The sequence below is a fragment of the Diorhabda sublineata genome, chromosome 4 (assembly GCF_026230105.1).
Source record: "Diorhabda sublineata isolate icDioSubl1.1 chromosome 4, icDioSubl1.1, whole genome shotgun sequence".
In the NCBI taxonomy this organism is placed as follows: domain Eukaryota; kingdom Metazoa; phylum Arthropoda; class Insecta; order Coleoptera; family Chrysomelidae; genus Diorhabda; species Diorhabda sublineata.
In genome coordinates this window covers 13,793,069-13,808,904 of record NC_079477.1, presented here as the reverse complement: position 1 = coordinate 13,808,904, position 15,836 = coordinate 13,793,069, and the positions used below count along the sequence as shown (strand labels likewise).

Here is a 15,836-nt window from a genome sequence, read left to right as displayed (position 1 = left end):
CCAGAAATTGTTGATAAAATTCGTGCCCTCATGGCTGTGGATCGTCAATAAAAGTACGTGAGATAGCTACTTATATATATATATATATATATATATATATATATATATATATATATATATATATGAAAAAGCTATCTGCAAGGAAGGTGCCTCGATTGCGTAATGTTGATAAAAAACTCGAACAAAAAATTCAAAGCTTCAAATATTTTCTAACGTAAGTTTATAATTTTTTTCGTTGAAAGGTCACTCTAAATGTAATTTGGGATCATTGTGCACCAGACGCAGAAAAAATGGTTGAAATAATGGATTTTATTTCAGGAATGTGCTCCCAAGAAAGCAAAATTCCTTTTTTATGTCAATAAGATCATGAAAACAATGTTTCAGAATTTCAAAGGTCTTGATAAATGAAATAATTTGTTTCAATTCTCTCATCAAACCGCCGTAGATCCGAAAAAAAAAAATACTCTATCTTATCAGGAAAGTTTCCTTCCTCTCGAAAAATAAAGAAATTTGATAAAAGTATATATTCCATACATATACCTTTGAGAAGTTCTTCGTGTTATCTGGATAGTGTACTGGTTGATTTTAGTTTTTTTCTTCAAAATAAAGGAACCATTTCGTTTGCATAAATGCAGATTTATTCTACATTTCTGAGTATATTTATAGGATTTCAAAGAAAAATAAAATAGGTAGCAGTATATAAAACTCGTAGAATTGTACCAAAATTTATTTGAATTGAAATATTCATCGAAAATATCAATAAATTTCCCATACTATTTCATAGTCAGCTAACGGCAGCGCTATCTATTAAACACCCCTAAAACTATAAAATTCCTAGTTCATAAAAGACTTAATAGATGGCGAACAGTTACAGACTCCAACAATTTCAGGAAAATATATTCTGTGTTCAGTCGAATGCAGTCGCCGTCCTTGTTGACTTCCAGGCTGCGGTATAGTCACATTTCGTTTCATTACTGTGGGTCTAAATATTTTACAACACACAGAACACTGTAATGTAACCAGGATAATTTTAGACTTTATATTCACTTTTTTGAATGGTTATGTTACTGGGAATAATCGTCGTAAGTCGTAAACAGCCGTTTACTCTCATGTTATGGAGCTATAAAATTTTATCACTTAATAATAAAGTGATGGTGAATCTGTTGCTGTTTTGATTTACTTTTTTATGATTCATTTACTAAGTTGTGACAGTAATGGATCATTAACAATCGTAAATTGTTGTAAATGGCAGAGTTTAATAACTTTATTGCTTTTTAAATGGTTTTATGTAATGTTGTGGGTTCATTCAGAAATTTTGTTTGCAAACAGGAGTTCATTGATGTTTTATAGTGTTTTATGGAGTTGTTTATTAGATCTACTTAACGAAAATTAGGGTTGGAGGTGTTGATTTAAGTATCTCATAAAGAACATTATGAATTATGAATAATTCCTAACTGTGAAACCAGTCGAACAGCCATTGGATTGTTTTGATTGTATCGAACGAAATGACAAACGAAACAAACAAATTTGTTCCTATAGAGATTCTTTTTGAACACTCTATGAATCAATGAACAACTCCTTTTACCTTCACGTGATACTGCCTTTAACTCATTACAATTACATTAGAATAAGGCGCAATTATTTATATTTATCAACTTTTAATTATAATTTCTTCAAAACTAATCTATTTATTCCCTCCAAATTCTTGGAGTGAGATGAATATTTAAAAATGGATTTTCATCTGTACATGGACGATCTGGTTGCAATGTAATACAGGAAGGACCAAATAAGATCTAATAATATAAAATAATATAACCCTATATATAATAATTTATTTCAACAAATTTTTTTTACATTAAATTTATGTATAACTTTTTAGACTTGTTGTCCATTATACCACGCAATGTTTCTGTTTTAATATTCCATTTATAAGTTTATAGTATAACTATGTCTTCTCAATATACTAATAAAAAATCGTCTGAATTTCGTTAATAGACGTTCGCCAAAAATTTCACGCAACAGGTCGATAGTTTGCCAAACATATGGGTGCATAGAACTATTGGTCAAAATAATGCACGAAAATTAGATGGATGCAAAAGACGCTAGTGTGCTGCTCTTGGATTTTCGAAGCCCCAGAATCTACGAATTTATTTTTTGACATAACCATTTAAATGAGAACACGCGTCATTCGGCTTCAAAACGTTTAAATGAACGAATAGCGAATTATAGTCTTTGAGAATTTACACACACTGCACGAAATATGGTTTTAGAAATGTCTAATGGGGGCGAGTTGAGAGAGGATCATCTGTAACAATATGCTGCGCAGTTTCCAGGTTGTCTTCAGTGCGAATATTTCAAGGTGAAATATTTTTGGGACCGTGAACCACTAAATCTAGGTCCTCGAAATGACTGACGAAACACCTAATAATGAAGGCTGTTCGAGTTGGTCATACTTGCAAATATTTTAGCTACAGCATAGCAAGAATATAAAAACTTACACAACAACAAATTTTTAACGTGTGATATTGCATTGTATATTATTTTATAATGCATTTTCAACGTTAATCTACACTTTTATATTCTTCTGAAACTTCCCAAGAAAGATCTTTTAGCTAATTTGTTTTGAGCCTTCCAAATTTGCAATCGGATTTGCGCGCATTTATTTTATTTTTCTATCATTTGCAGAATATCCAAAGTGTGAGTTTATTTGCAATCGGGTTCTATTTGCGGTTACGATTTCGATTCTAATCTGTTCTGTTTTCAAAATTCTTTACATCGTTTTAGAAGATATTCTGAATTATTCAACATATTTTTATTCTTTATCCGCAAAATAATAAGATTCCCTATATGTATTGTTGGACCACATATATGGTTAAATTGATTGTCCTTCGAGGGAAACACTTCCGACAGAATTTAAACTGTCATTCGACATGAATACCAAACCTTTCGTAGATGACATGTACGCATATTGAAGTTAATATTAATAAGTGATATGTATTCACTTCTGACAACAATTATGATATAATTATCAATTTATAATCGTGGTACAAGTATAGTTATTCTCTCCCTTTATTGAAAATATTAATGGTTTATATTTCTTTATAAATAAATAACTGATTTAATATTTATAATGAACAGTGGTAATAAATAGGAAGATAATCAAGGAAGAAATAGGAAGAAATACCTGCACCATACCAGTTGCATAAGATGTAACTATAAAATGACCTGAAAATTAGATTTAGTTCCTCTAAAAAATAATCAGAGATATAAATGTGTAAAAAATTTATGAAATATTCATTGTAAATATGTTCATTGCATTGGAATTTCTGGTCGCATTAATACTGAACAAATTGTTTTCAACATCATTTACATAAATCCCAAAATTAAGTTATGTTCTCCAGTAGGATCAAATGAGACGTAATACACTCTCATTTTAGAGAAAAAACATTTGGGAAGTAAAGTGATGATCGATCCAAAAAGAAATGGTTATATATGCTAAGGTTAGAAGTAGACTGACGAAAAGAAATAAGAATCCTATTGACAGAAAAACCGTTGGGTGAGTGTGTAGTGGTACTAAATATTGCGTTCAGTATATCTGTTCAATATTTGTTCACCATGTTCCAAAAAGTATGTAATACAATTGTCCAATTAATGAAATAAAAGGAAGTACCTCTGGTAAAATCGTAACACAGTTTGGGCAGGTATATTGTCGTGATGGAAAAAATTGTGTTCTTCAACATTCATTTGAATTTTTGATACGTTTTTAATTAGCATTAAGTAAAAGCGGCACTCATCTTGCTGATTACTTTCTCATACAAAATATTGAGACAGAACATTCAGCGTCATCCATGTTTATATAGCAACATACTTCTTACAAATTATTCCACAGAACGTCAACTGGAATTGCCTCATGTCAAAGTGATACGGCTCGTTCTCCATATTTTATGACAACATAACGATCAGCGCGCAAAATTTACTTAGGCCATTAACATATTTGCTATCGTTTCCATAACGACACGACCAAAACACTGCACAATAATTATTGCTGTCAACTTTCGAAGCAGAAGTAATTTTATTTTTGTTTTTTATAGTAACAATTCACATTCGATGTTTGTTATACTAACAAGCACATCACAACACAAAATGTAATCGTTTACAGTAACTTTGTGGACTAGAGAATTCTCTTTCTGAGAATACTTTATAAGTTTATTTTGGAAAGTTATCAAGAATAGAACCATCAATGTTATGGTACTCGATGCTGATGAGTACCATTATTATTAAAATATGTAATAATATATGTGAAACAACGCGCATTTTTTGAATGAAAATCGGAAAAAAATTTTCACTTACCTCATTTTTAAATATGTACCTTTGTAAAGGTATTTGCTGCTAGCATATGTTCAGACTGTTGTAGTTATCCACCAGGAAAGTTTCAAAACGACCATTTTAATAATATTACCTCATACCAAAAGTTTTTATACATTTTGCAACCACAGGAGAATTGTTTAAAATTTATAAAAAATATGCAAAATTCGACCATAAATTCAACATTGTAAAAGTCATAGAGAAATTTTTTGCAATAATGAAATCCTGAATACAGGTACAGGCTTTCTGTTTCCAAAGGTTATCTGCAGCTATATCAACTAATGTAGGACCTCTAAAACGCCATAGGAGTTGGAAATCAAGCAATGCTGCTGTATTTTATATCGATAACTCTATGGCTCACAACATTAAAATATCAAAAACTATAATAGAAATGATGCAGTCTCCAGTGCCACTAGAACCTGAATGCAACTAAGCTGTGAATGCACCGTATGTTTCCTCATCAACTTCGACCTTAGCCTATATTCCAATTAACGAAAATGTGTTGATGCGAAACGACCTACCAGGAATTACTTTCCAAAATTGTTCAAGTATAACTGTTACTTTTTTTATATCTTATTTCACTTCAAGTTACAATTTTGATTGAAAGATTGAAAGATATAAGAAAAACTGTAGAAAAAGTACAGTATATGACACGTGAGTAATTAATATATATATATATATATATATATATATATATATATATATATATCCCGCTATTTTCTTTTACGCTCCACAGAGAGATGTAACTTTTCTCACTCGTACTCGTTGCAGGAGTTGGTTATTGTGTTTTCCAACATTCCAACTAACTCAAAAATCTTCCAGATTCCTCATAGAGTAGATTTTGATTTGATGACATAATTTTTGAATAAATTAATTAATGTTCTAATAAATCCTATTAGAATACACTATAACTCTAGATTTATAATAAAATAATATGAATTTAGAGCAACTACATTATATGGTGCATAATATTAATATTTTCTCATTTGTTTCAGGTACAGAACTCTATAAATTTGGATTAAAACCCGAGCATCTAAAATTTCGGTAAGTATTTTTATGCCCACACATGTGAACCCAGAAGGCAAGGCATGTGACGTTATATTTGCCCTCACTAGGGACAGGCCCTTCAAGCCCTAGGTGTAATTAATAATCCCTCGACGAGAGAAAGCCCTAACACGAAAGCTTTTGGCAATTAGGTGTTTCGGACCATAGTTTTTGATGGAAACATTAGGACACACTTCGGTTCGGTGTAAATTGCAGCGATAACTGAAGGAAACAGGCTACCGGTATGGTCAATTATTTAGACCGTTCTTGATACTAAACACACCCTAATTTATTTAAGAGATCTAAGCCTTTTTGATAATACCACTGATCTTTCAACCGGCACTTCATTTATAATTCGTTACCACAAGTAAGAGCCATATACCTAAAAATTAATGAATTATTATTAACGTTATCTTGCATCTCATAAACATATAATCACTCCACTATCTTACCGTCAGTTATAAAATAAAAATTATGATAACTATTTTTCATTATATACACTGTGAATACGATAATTTGTATATCAAGATCCTTACAAAATAAACACTCTGTATATGCCTAACCAGTGTGTAAATGATTACTTATTTTGCGCAGTAAATTGACGAATAATGTCTTGATTATAACATAATCAACGATAAGCACCTATATACATATAGACCTAAATTCAAGACGATTTATCAACAAAAACATATAAAAAGGTCTAAGAAGAAAAAGTTACAGAAATTTACATAATAATCTATGTAAACTTATGATTTATGTTATGAGGAAATATATGGAGTGCCGCAGTTTGTCAAGCAAGTTATCTACCTTCTTATAGATATCGATATCGATATATTTTTCAGAAGCTTGTTTCAAGAAAAAGTATCGTCAATTCAAACTTGTGCAATAGAAACATAAATTGAATTGGAATTGATAGTAGATCGTCGCTAATGTTTCATTCACTCAATGAATAGTTTTAGATAGTCTCAATACGTTTAAAATAAGATCTTATTGGAAGGTGCTAAGAATTAGTCTCTAGCTAGGTTTCTTGTGAGTAAATAGAAGAAAAGAAAAAATCAAAAACATGAATTAAAACCAAAAACTTGTGTATTTCATGAAAACGAAGGGCAAGTATAACATTGTACTTTCCATTATACAAGGCAAGAACTACAAAATAAATGTTTTGGCTGCCCAACCTAAAGACGCACGTTTTGCGATAAGATATCAAAAATACGAATTGACGATCTTTAGGTGAAAATTGCATATATGGTGATGTAAGAACAATTTTAAATTCATTAGATTATCAACAATCACTTCCTATCTAATTGTATTCTCAATTAGAGAAGCTTCCATATTTAATAAATAATATCGGGTTGCTTTCGGAGAAAATTAAGAATGAGATTTTGAAGATGAAGAATGAATGCGTCAGTCACTCAGAGGAACTACCAAAAATAGTGGAGATAAGTTGTAATTTTTTAAACCGTTGGTGATATTCATACTGAACACACTTTACACTATCATTACACCAACACTCACAATTACACTGTCTGACGCGCGTTTCGATAACCAAGTAATCGTCTTCAGAGACTGAAGGTAATCTGTGTTCAGTATAAATTTGGATAATTCTTAGTATTATGATATCCAAAGCGCAAATCTCTTGAATAGCTTGAGGTACTGGCTACTCACGAATTCGTCTCTTCGTTACTACATAGTACCACATATTAAAATCACTTGAACATTTTGAGTAAGTTCAAATTTATGATACTTTCCGCACTGTGGCTTCTTCAAACCGAGTATGGTCGGAGATCTTGCAATCATATTAAAACACACCAATTAAAGAAACATATTTCATTTTAGTTCAAATTGAATTGGTTCTCAATAGTCTCCCTCTATGTCTTACCTATAACGATCCGAATGATCTGCCATTAACTCATGGCATTTTTAATTGGTGCACAGTTAACTGTTACCCTGATAAGGATGTTAGTGAAGCTTCTATTAATAGATTGATGTTCTGGGTGCAATGCTCAAAAATTCAATAGAATTTTTAGAAACGTTGGTCGATATAGCATCTTCATCGATTGCAACAACTTCCTAGATGAAAAAAGATTGAAAAATAATCGTCCGTAGGTGATTCAGTTTTAGTTTGAGCTAAGAATAAACCGCGACCAAACTGACCATTTGCCCTAATTCCAGGGCGCTTTGGAAAGTGTCAAGCTGCCATAATCAAAATCAGTGACGACCCCAAATACGTTAAAATCATTTTTTAATAAGTTAAAATCTATGATATTTTCGCGCTGTGGCGTCTTCGGCCGATACTTTTCGATTATCTTAAGCGTGCCAAATTTTTATTCGAAAACACTCAGTGTGGTTTATATAGCCGAAAGTAGTGGTTGAGATGGACTGGAGAAGAGTTCTTAGATAGAAAGCAAGTGAAACCGAAATGCGTTGACTGCCTCTAATAATCAATATTTAGTACGTTGTTGAGTATCTTCATTTCTTTACTACTTAGTTATTCCACTAATTTTATAATCATATAAATCGATAAAAACCCGATAGAAGAAAATGATGATATTAACAACAGTTGGAAGAGATTAAAAGAAAATATCATAGAAGCAGCAAGTGAATCGCTTGGAACTCGGACTATAAGACCACAAAAACAAGGAACGAACAAAACATTATGGTTCTCCAGCAAGGTCAAAGAACAGTGCAAAAAGAAAAAGAAAGCGTACTTAAACTACATGTCGTCACAAACGGCAGAAGCATATAAAGAATACAAGAGAATCCGTAACGATACAAAAACACTAGTAAGACAAATGAAAGACAACTACTGGGAAACCTTCTCCAAAAGAATGGAATGCGACTTCTATGGGTTACAAAAACTAATCTGGCGATTAATAAGAAATCAGAGAACAGAAGCAAATGAACTCATCAAAACCAGACACGTAGAAAGAGATACTTGGGTAAAATATTTAGAGGAACTATATAAGGAAGAAGAGACCGAAACCGAACCAAATACACCAGAGATAGTAATAAGTGATGAGACTAATATAAAAAGGGAAGATATAGAAACAGCACTCCAAAAACTAAAAAACAGAAAGAGCCCAGGTCCGGATAACATCGCCAACGAATTACTTAAATATGGAGGAGAGAAGCTAAACCAACAACTAACAACCCTAATCAAAAAAATATTTACCCAACATAGAATACCAGATGAGTGGAGAAATAGCATTACTATTCCACTATTTAAAAAGGGAGATAAAAAAATGCCCAAGAACTATAGAGGAATAAATCTACTATGCACAACGCTGAAATTAACCACAAAGATAATAACAAATAAAATAAATGAATGTATCTCACTAGCAGATGAACAACAGGGTTTCAGATCGGGAAGATCCTGCACGGATGCAATATTTGTCATAAGACGAATAACGGAAAAATCGATCGAATATAATCGACCAGCCTTCATGTGTTTCATTGACTTGCAGAAGGCCTTCGATCGAATACAATTAAAAGACATAATACACCTTCTTTTTTATAGACAGATACCATATAATGTCATTAAAATAATCGAAAATATATACTCAAAAAATACAATCCAAGCAAAAATAAATGATGACCTAACTGAACAGATACCTGCAAATAGGGGCATTAGGCAAGGGGACTCTCTCAGTCCGCTCCTATTTAACATAGTGATGGATGAAATCATAAAACAAGTACGCAAACTAAGAGGATACAAAATGGGAAATAAAGAAGTCAAAATCCTGTGCTATGCAGACGATGCGGTACTGTTGGCGGAGAACGAGGACGATCTGCAAAGGCTACTGTACCAATTTAACAAAACAACAAAAAAATTCAATATGATAATATCAGCGGCAAAGACAAAATCAATGGTTACTTCCAAGACACCGATCAGATGCAAGCTTGTGGTGGATTACAAAATAATACACCAGGAAATGAAATTAAAATATCTGGGAATCGAAATATCTGGACACGGGGACGTGGAGACGGAAGTAAGAAATCAAGCTACAAGAGCCTCAAGAGCAGCAGCATACCTAAATGACACAATCTGGCGAAATAAATACATTCGAACTGAAGCAAAAGCCCGCATTTACAAGACCGCAATCAGACCTATATTATCCTATGCAGCAGAGACCCGACCTGAGACCTCTAAAACGAAACGGATATTGGAGATTACAGAAATGAAAATAGTTCGAAGAATAGCGGGAAGAACACTACTGGATAGAGAAAGGAGTGAAAACATAAGACGAACATGCGGGATAGATAATATCAATGACTGGGTACTGGATAGAAAGATAAAATGGAATGAGCGCATTGACCGCATGACGGAAGAACTAATTGTGAAAATATCCAGGGACAAATCACCAGCAGGACAAAGAAGCATTGGAAGACCTAGGAAAAGATGGAGTGACAACCTCCCAGGTGACTGAGCAGAGGCAATGACGTGAAGAAAAACAGGCAATGATGCCTATACACAGCAGGAAGAAGAATAAATCTTTTATTTTTTGTTCAGGAGAGATACGGTGATGTTTTTTAATAGTAATAAACCGCAATTAACAATATTGTACGAGTTGTCAGCAATCTACACAGTCCACTTATAACATCTCGAACCGTACAACCTTTATTCTCATGATCCCTTCCTCCGTTTATATATTTTTGGCCAATCTTGCAGTTGGTAATCCTACAACTTTACATAGCCACCTTAACTAAGCTGCCTAAGCAAGTTAGAACTGAATAGTAAACAGCTTGGCCAGGTCCATATTACAATTTTCAATTTTCAAAATTAATGAATCATTTAACAGTATAGATAAACAACAACATTACACAAAAAATTAATACATTGGAATTTCTAGATAAAATCTGTGACTGAGTCGAATAATACTGAGAAAATAATAAACGTGAATAGGGTATTATACATAAATAGAAATATTTTTTCTATAATCATCATGTAGGTACTTTTATTAGGGTTTCCAGTTCACAGTCAGTATTTACTTTCAAGATCAACCATCAAAAAGTCAATTTTCAGATTCGGTAAACGTCCTACTAGAGCCTAGAACAGAGAGAGGCTAAACACCTGAAAAGAGACGACAACCTCTATCATCGGATGCTCGAAAAGTTATTTTAACTGATACTAACCGACTTTGTAGTCGATGAATTTCCAGGAGAGATGCTAGCTAGAAAACAATAATTCTAACAAATATCTCTATACTCCACAAAATTGTGACAATTAGGCATACAAGGAATGTTTCAGTAATTCTTTGAAAATTAAACCTGATAGGTCCGCTCCAATATACGAAACAATCTACAGTATGCTTTGGAAGTTCACAAAACTGTCATTAATAGTCCGTTGAAAAACTGACAGAAATTATTTCCCTCCTCCAAAGTCTTGGTATGCTGACGGTACGGAATTTTATTCACGGTTATTGCTTTTCGTTACAGCTCATTTTCATAGACCAAAATTCGATAATTCTTAAACAGAACAGAACCTAGTAATGTTGATAACTACGAAAATAAGGTTATTATAGATTGATCTCAATTATAATTGATAATATATATAATCCAGTAATCACACTTTCTATCTCAAACGAAAATAAATATTTTATGTAACAAGATCTTCAAGTTGAGTGGAATAGAGATTAAACTAGTCACTGGTAATCTAGTTCTACTCTTAATAATCTCCCCCATATCAAAAATAGTGTGTCCACTCTTCCATGGTCATTTGCTGACCCCTGGAAATGATTTATTTCTTGCTATAGGCTACGAAAATTCGGAGTGACCGGCATTTTGCTCGCAAAGTAGGGAAGGGACCGGAAATACAATTCCGGATTGCCAGCAACTAAATATCAAGAGGCGAAATGTCTCCCCAAGGAATTCTCTGGTGTGATTTCATGCCTAAAGAATCTGAAAATCGTTTACTGGAATTTATTTTAAGGAATGAATAAGAGGAGAGTAAAAAAGAATTGTTTGGGGGTTTGTTTTAAATCGTTGGAGTTTAAGAAAAACTAATTATTTTTTCATTTCATGTTCACTTCAAATCAAACATTAAATAAAATAAAAAGTTATTTTCATTCAACATACTAATGTAAATTTTCATATGATATATATATTTACAAAGAATAATAATTGATATTTGCTCGAAACATGTCCAAGAATCTGTTTATCATTGTTTATGTTCCTAACCTCTTATTCCTAAGATACTTTTGACGTCAGAAAGACTTTCTAATTCAATGGAAAAATGATAAGAAAGTGAATTTTTAGAGAAAATTTATCCAATAATACTTTATAATGCTCTCCAGACATAATAATATTGAACTACTGGTTTTTTTTAGATGAATTTCAGTTGATCCTATACATATCTCACAAATAATTTTCCATTTTCTAAATTTATACTAGGGCTATTGAGAAGAATAAAGGTTTTGGAATTGCAAAGTGTAAGAGAAAATAATTATTATCCACATTTCGATAAAGATATAAAATTCCACTTTATACATGGTCACCATAAAATTGAGGTATTCATCATAGTGGTGGAGAAGTTTTAAAAATCCTTCGTCAATGAACTGTGACCTCAAACACTCAGAATTTATCTTTTTTTGGTGGAAGTGGTGGAATATAATTCCATCTCACTTACTTATTGTCACCAGTTAGGTACTTTTTAATAGAGTTATGAGTCACCATCTGTTGTAAACCAGAAATGTCGAAACTGTTCCCATATTTTGAATTTGATGGTCAGTAAGCAATTTTAACACCAAACCAAATGATGCGCTACTAACAAAATAGAACCGATTAAATAAAATTGACAAATAAAGTCCTCCTAAATACTGTGAAAACACCACTACTGTATCCAATTAACCATATTGCATATTTGAAGCATAAAAACCAGTCCACGTAACCAACTTTTCTAGTGTTCACATAATGTTTTAATACATTGTTTAAGAACCTTTCCTGCAATAACAACCTATTCACCCTTATTATGGCGGGTTTACACCCTACGACAAATTGAACGACAAATCGTCGTTGACAAGTTGTAACGATTTGTCGAATATCGCATGTCCGTTTACACGTACCGACTTTTCGTTCAAGTCAGTCACTATTTTCTCCTGTGTGAGGTGAATTGTGAAGTGCTTTCCAGCAATGGAGGAATTACTGTTATGGTATATGTACATAACTTGCCTTGCAACAAGTGTGAAGAGGAAATGTTAACATTCCCTGTAATAAACTTACAAAAAAGACCCTAGACCCTGGTTCAAATGGGTTTACTAACCTCATTTATGTTTCCTTCTTCGGTTTCATCGAATGTGTTTTTGGAAATCCTTGCTGGTTCGACGTCATTCAAGAAATGGAGATGTTCGAAATACCACAGATTTGGTTTATAAACTTCATCACTACCTGCTCCGGATTTCAGGGAGTTGTTTATTTTGTTTTGTTCCCTTTTATATACTGTTCTAAATGAGTTGATTTTTTTGACAACTGTAGATCTGTCTGCTTTTGGGTCGATCTCTTGATATTTTTTCACTAACTCGGCGTAGGCTAAGTCCTTCTTGTTTCTGTCAGAATAATCCTTGCTTTTGGTTTGCCACAAGCATGTAGAGTTTTCGGTACAATTCAATGAACTCTAACAGGAACTCCCGAGAATCTTGACGTAGGTCCGACATTTCACCGAAGCAAACTTATAATAAAAACTGATTAACAACAAAAACTTTCACTCAAAACCAGAAAATACAAAATTTACTACACTGTCTAGATGGCTTCACAACGGCAGAACTGAGGTATTTCGCTCCAAAAATAGAACTTAGGTGACCGATTTGACGGAGTCACCGTTTACACGTTCCGACTTGTCGATGAAGCCCTCCGACTTGTCGTTGCAAACCCGAGAAGTTTGTGGAAATTTGCACCAACCTTCCAACCTGGCTCCAACTCAGACAAGTCGTAACGACTTGCGGTTTACACACACCGACTTGCATGCAACGACTTATCGTTCAGACAAGTTGTTACGATTTATCGTAACGTGTAAACCCGCCTTTACGTTTATGATTGAATCATAAAAGCGAGCAGCCATTTATCAAAATTCATGCATTTCTTAGTTTCTTCATATAAAGAAATAGCCACGGATTACAGTTATAGTTAAAATGCTAAAATATGGTAATGTTTGTTTTAAGGGACACATATTTTTACGGTGTATATCTGTTATTTGCGAACCCTTTATTCTCAAATATACCGTGTATGCCACATTAATAAAAAACTATTCAGTTTTCAGACAATACAATCGGAAAAGTATTTATAAAAAAAGTTGTAAATAATTTGAAGTGCTCTTCTTGAAAGAGGAATACATGGCCTGTGGTTTCTTGACGTATTTTTTCACATAAAAAGTTAATGAAGGCAAAAAATTTTATACCAAGACATTTGTTAGTTGATATATTATATTTACTTCTTATTTCTTAGATTTTTCTATATGCTTTTGATGAATCTCCTTAATTTTAGGTATCTTTAGATATCTAATTGAAAATTTCGATCTGAATTAAAATATAATTTCACATTGACAATATTCACCCTGATATTCATTGTATAGATCATCTACAGCATAAATATCGAAATAAAAATTTGTTTTAGTCACAATAAAGTTGTCATATCTCAAAAATAAGTAAAACATATCAACATGGTCAACAGATGATCAAAACTATGAAAATACTGTTACGACTGGAGCGGAAGAAGTAGCAATTATTCTAGTTCATACAAAAGTAATAAAAAAATTTGAACGGAAAATGTAATATATTTTAACTTTAGGAGCCAGATGCATTTGGACAGATTATTACAATTTTATGAGATTTTGACTAACCAAATAAAAACAAATACAGACTTTTTCTTGGTATAAAACAGAACATTTAGTCTCAGAGCTAGGTACAAAAAATAGGGTCGAAAAGGTGCGCCTACTCATTCTCCGCCTATTCGAGTCGCCGCTGGCAACTAGAATGAGGGCAGAAACGAGCCGTTTTTTTTAAATTCATTTACTGCGCTAATTATCAACCGATTTTGATAAAATTTTTTCAAAATTTCTGGGAATAGTTGTTCAGTAACTATTACCGACTCATGGTGCCCCAAGAAACTTCGAGGAACGATATTTAAATAAAAGGGGTGTGATTGAGTTATATGATCAACAAATAAAAGTAAGTAAAATTACGTATTTCATTTTAATGGTCTTTAATTAAAAGATATTTTTAGTCATCGAATCATATAACATCTTATGATAAATTATTATTAAATTTCAGCGAGTTTCCAAATTTGGATGGAGAAACATCTCGAATCCTTAGAAAGCTATTGATCACGCCTTTACAGAAAAAATCGATAATTATATAAAGTACTCATAAAATGATATGCAACAAGTAGACTACATTAGAGTAGAGCTGTAAGGCAATGCCTTAATGAACGATGTCTTTGAATGACAGGCTCCACTGAATTGTTTGTAAGATATTCCGATTTAAAGCCCCAAGGTTTTTTATGAGATATTGTTATTAACTGAACATGATACGTTGGCAGAGCTAAGATGGGAAATACTTCGAAACGTTCGATTTAATGTCGAACAGCGAATTTGAATATCTAATTTATTGAATCGATATTAAAAGAGTTAATTTTTGTAAAATTACCCTTAATTATTATATATTTTTTGGGAAATTAGTTTCAATTTACTGTTTATGTGACAGAAAAATTGGCATATTGTGTTTCATTTCTGAGATGTATTGCTCTTTAAATTATTTAAGATTTTTTTCCGACGGCCACTATAAAATATGAAATATTCCATACAGTTTCCTCTTATTGGAAATTTCAAATTGCCAACAATTTCATCACGGAAATGAACGTTGGAATTGCAAAATTTGAGAAATCTGATTGGTCGACGGCTGTGTTTTTATTTTGCACACAGGTCGATGATTACCAATGGAATTATCATTTCATCCGCGGTGAGAGCATTAGCCGAATGACATTTCAAATTTGTCTTTTGAACCATTGGCAAGAGCGAATTTAAGAGAATTTAAGAATTTTTTGTCAACATATAGTAATTTATATATTGAATAATAGAAAACATTAGTTAATTGTAGAATTTGGAAACTTGCAGAACGATGGATTTTTGCGATGGAAATGAATATGACGACCTGGAGAACTTAACTCCCTCTGAAATTGTAGAAAGAAACACACAAATAAGTGGAAATTTATTACCGATATGAACATACATATAGACAATTCATTGACTTAAAAATGAAAAACAAAGTGAAATCTAGTGGCGAAACTTGATGTTAACATTACTAATTTTTGCATATTAATAACTCTGTTCAAGAAAAAATCAGTTCATTATATCGCAAAAAAACCAACGTCCTAACCAGTGACAACATTTTTAATGCAGCCTCTGATGAATTCAATTTGTTACAACTTTAATTTTTCTA

General features: G+C 32.5%; 1 protein-coding gene across 1 annotated transcript in view; it reads left to right on the top strand.

The window, feature by feature from the left end:
- LOC130443129 (homeotic protein antennapedia-like) overlaps nt 1–15,836 on the top strand; it is a 442,038-nt gene that overhangs the window by 208,060 nt on the left and 218,142 nt on the right. Inside the window, exon 3 of the mRNA XM_056777609.1 lies at nt 5,361–5,409. The gene's annotated coding sequence lies outside the window, so the exon portion shown is untranslated. The remainder of the gene's footprint in view (nt 1–5,360; nt 5,410–15,836) is intronic.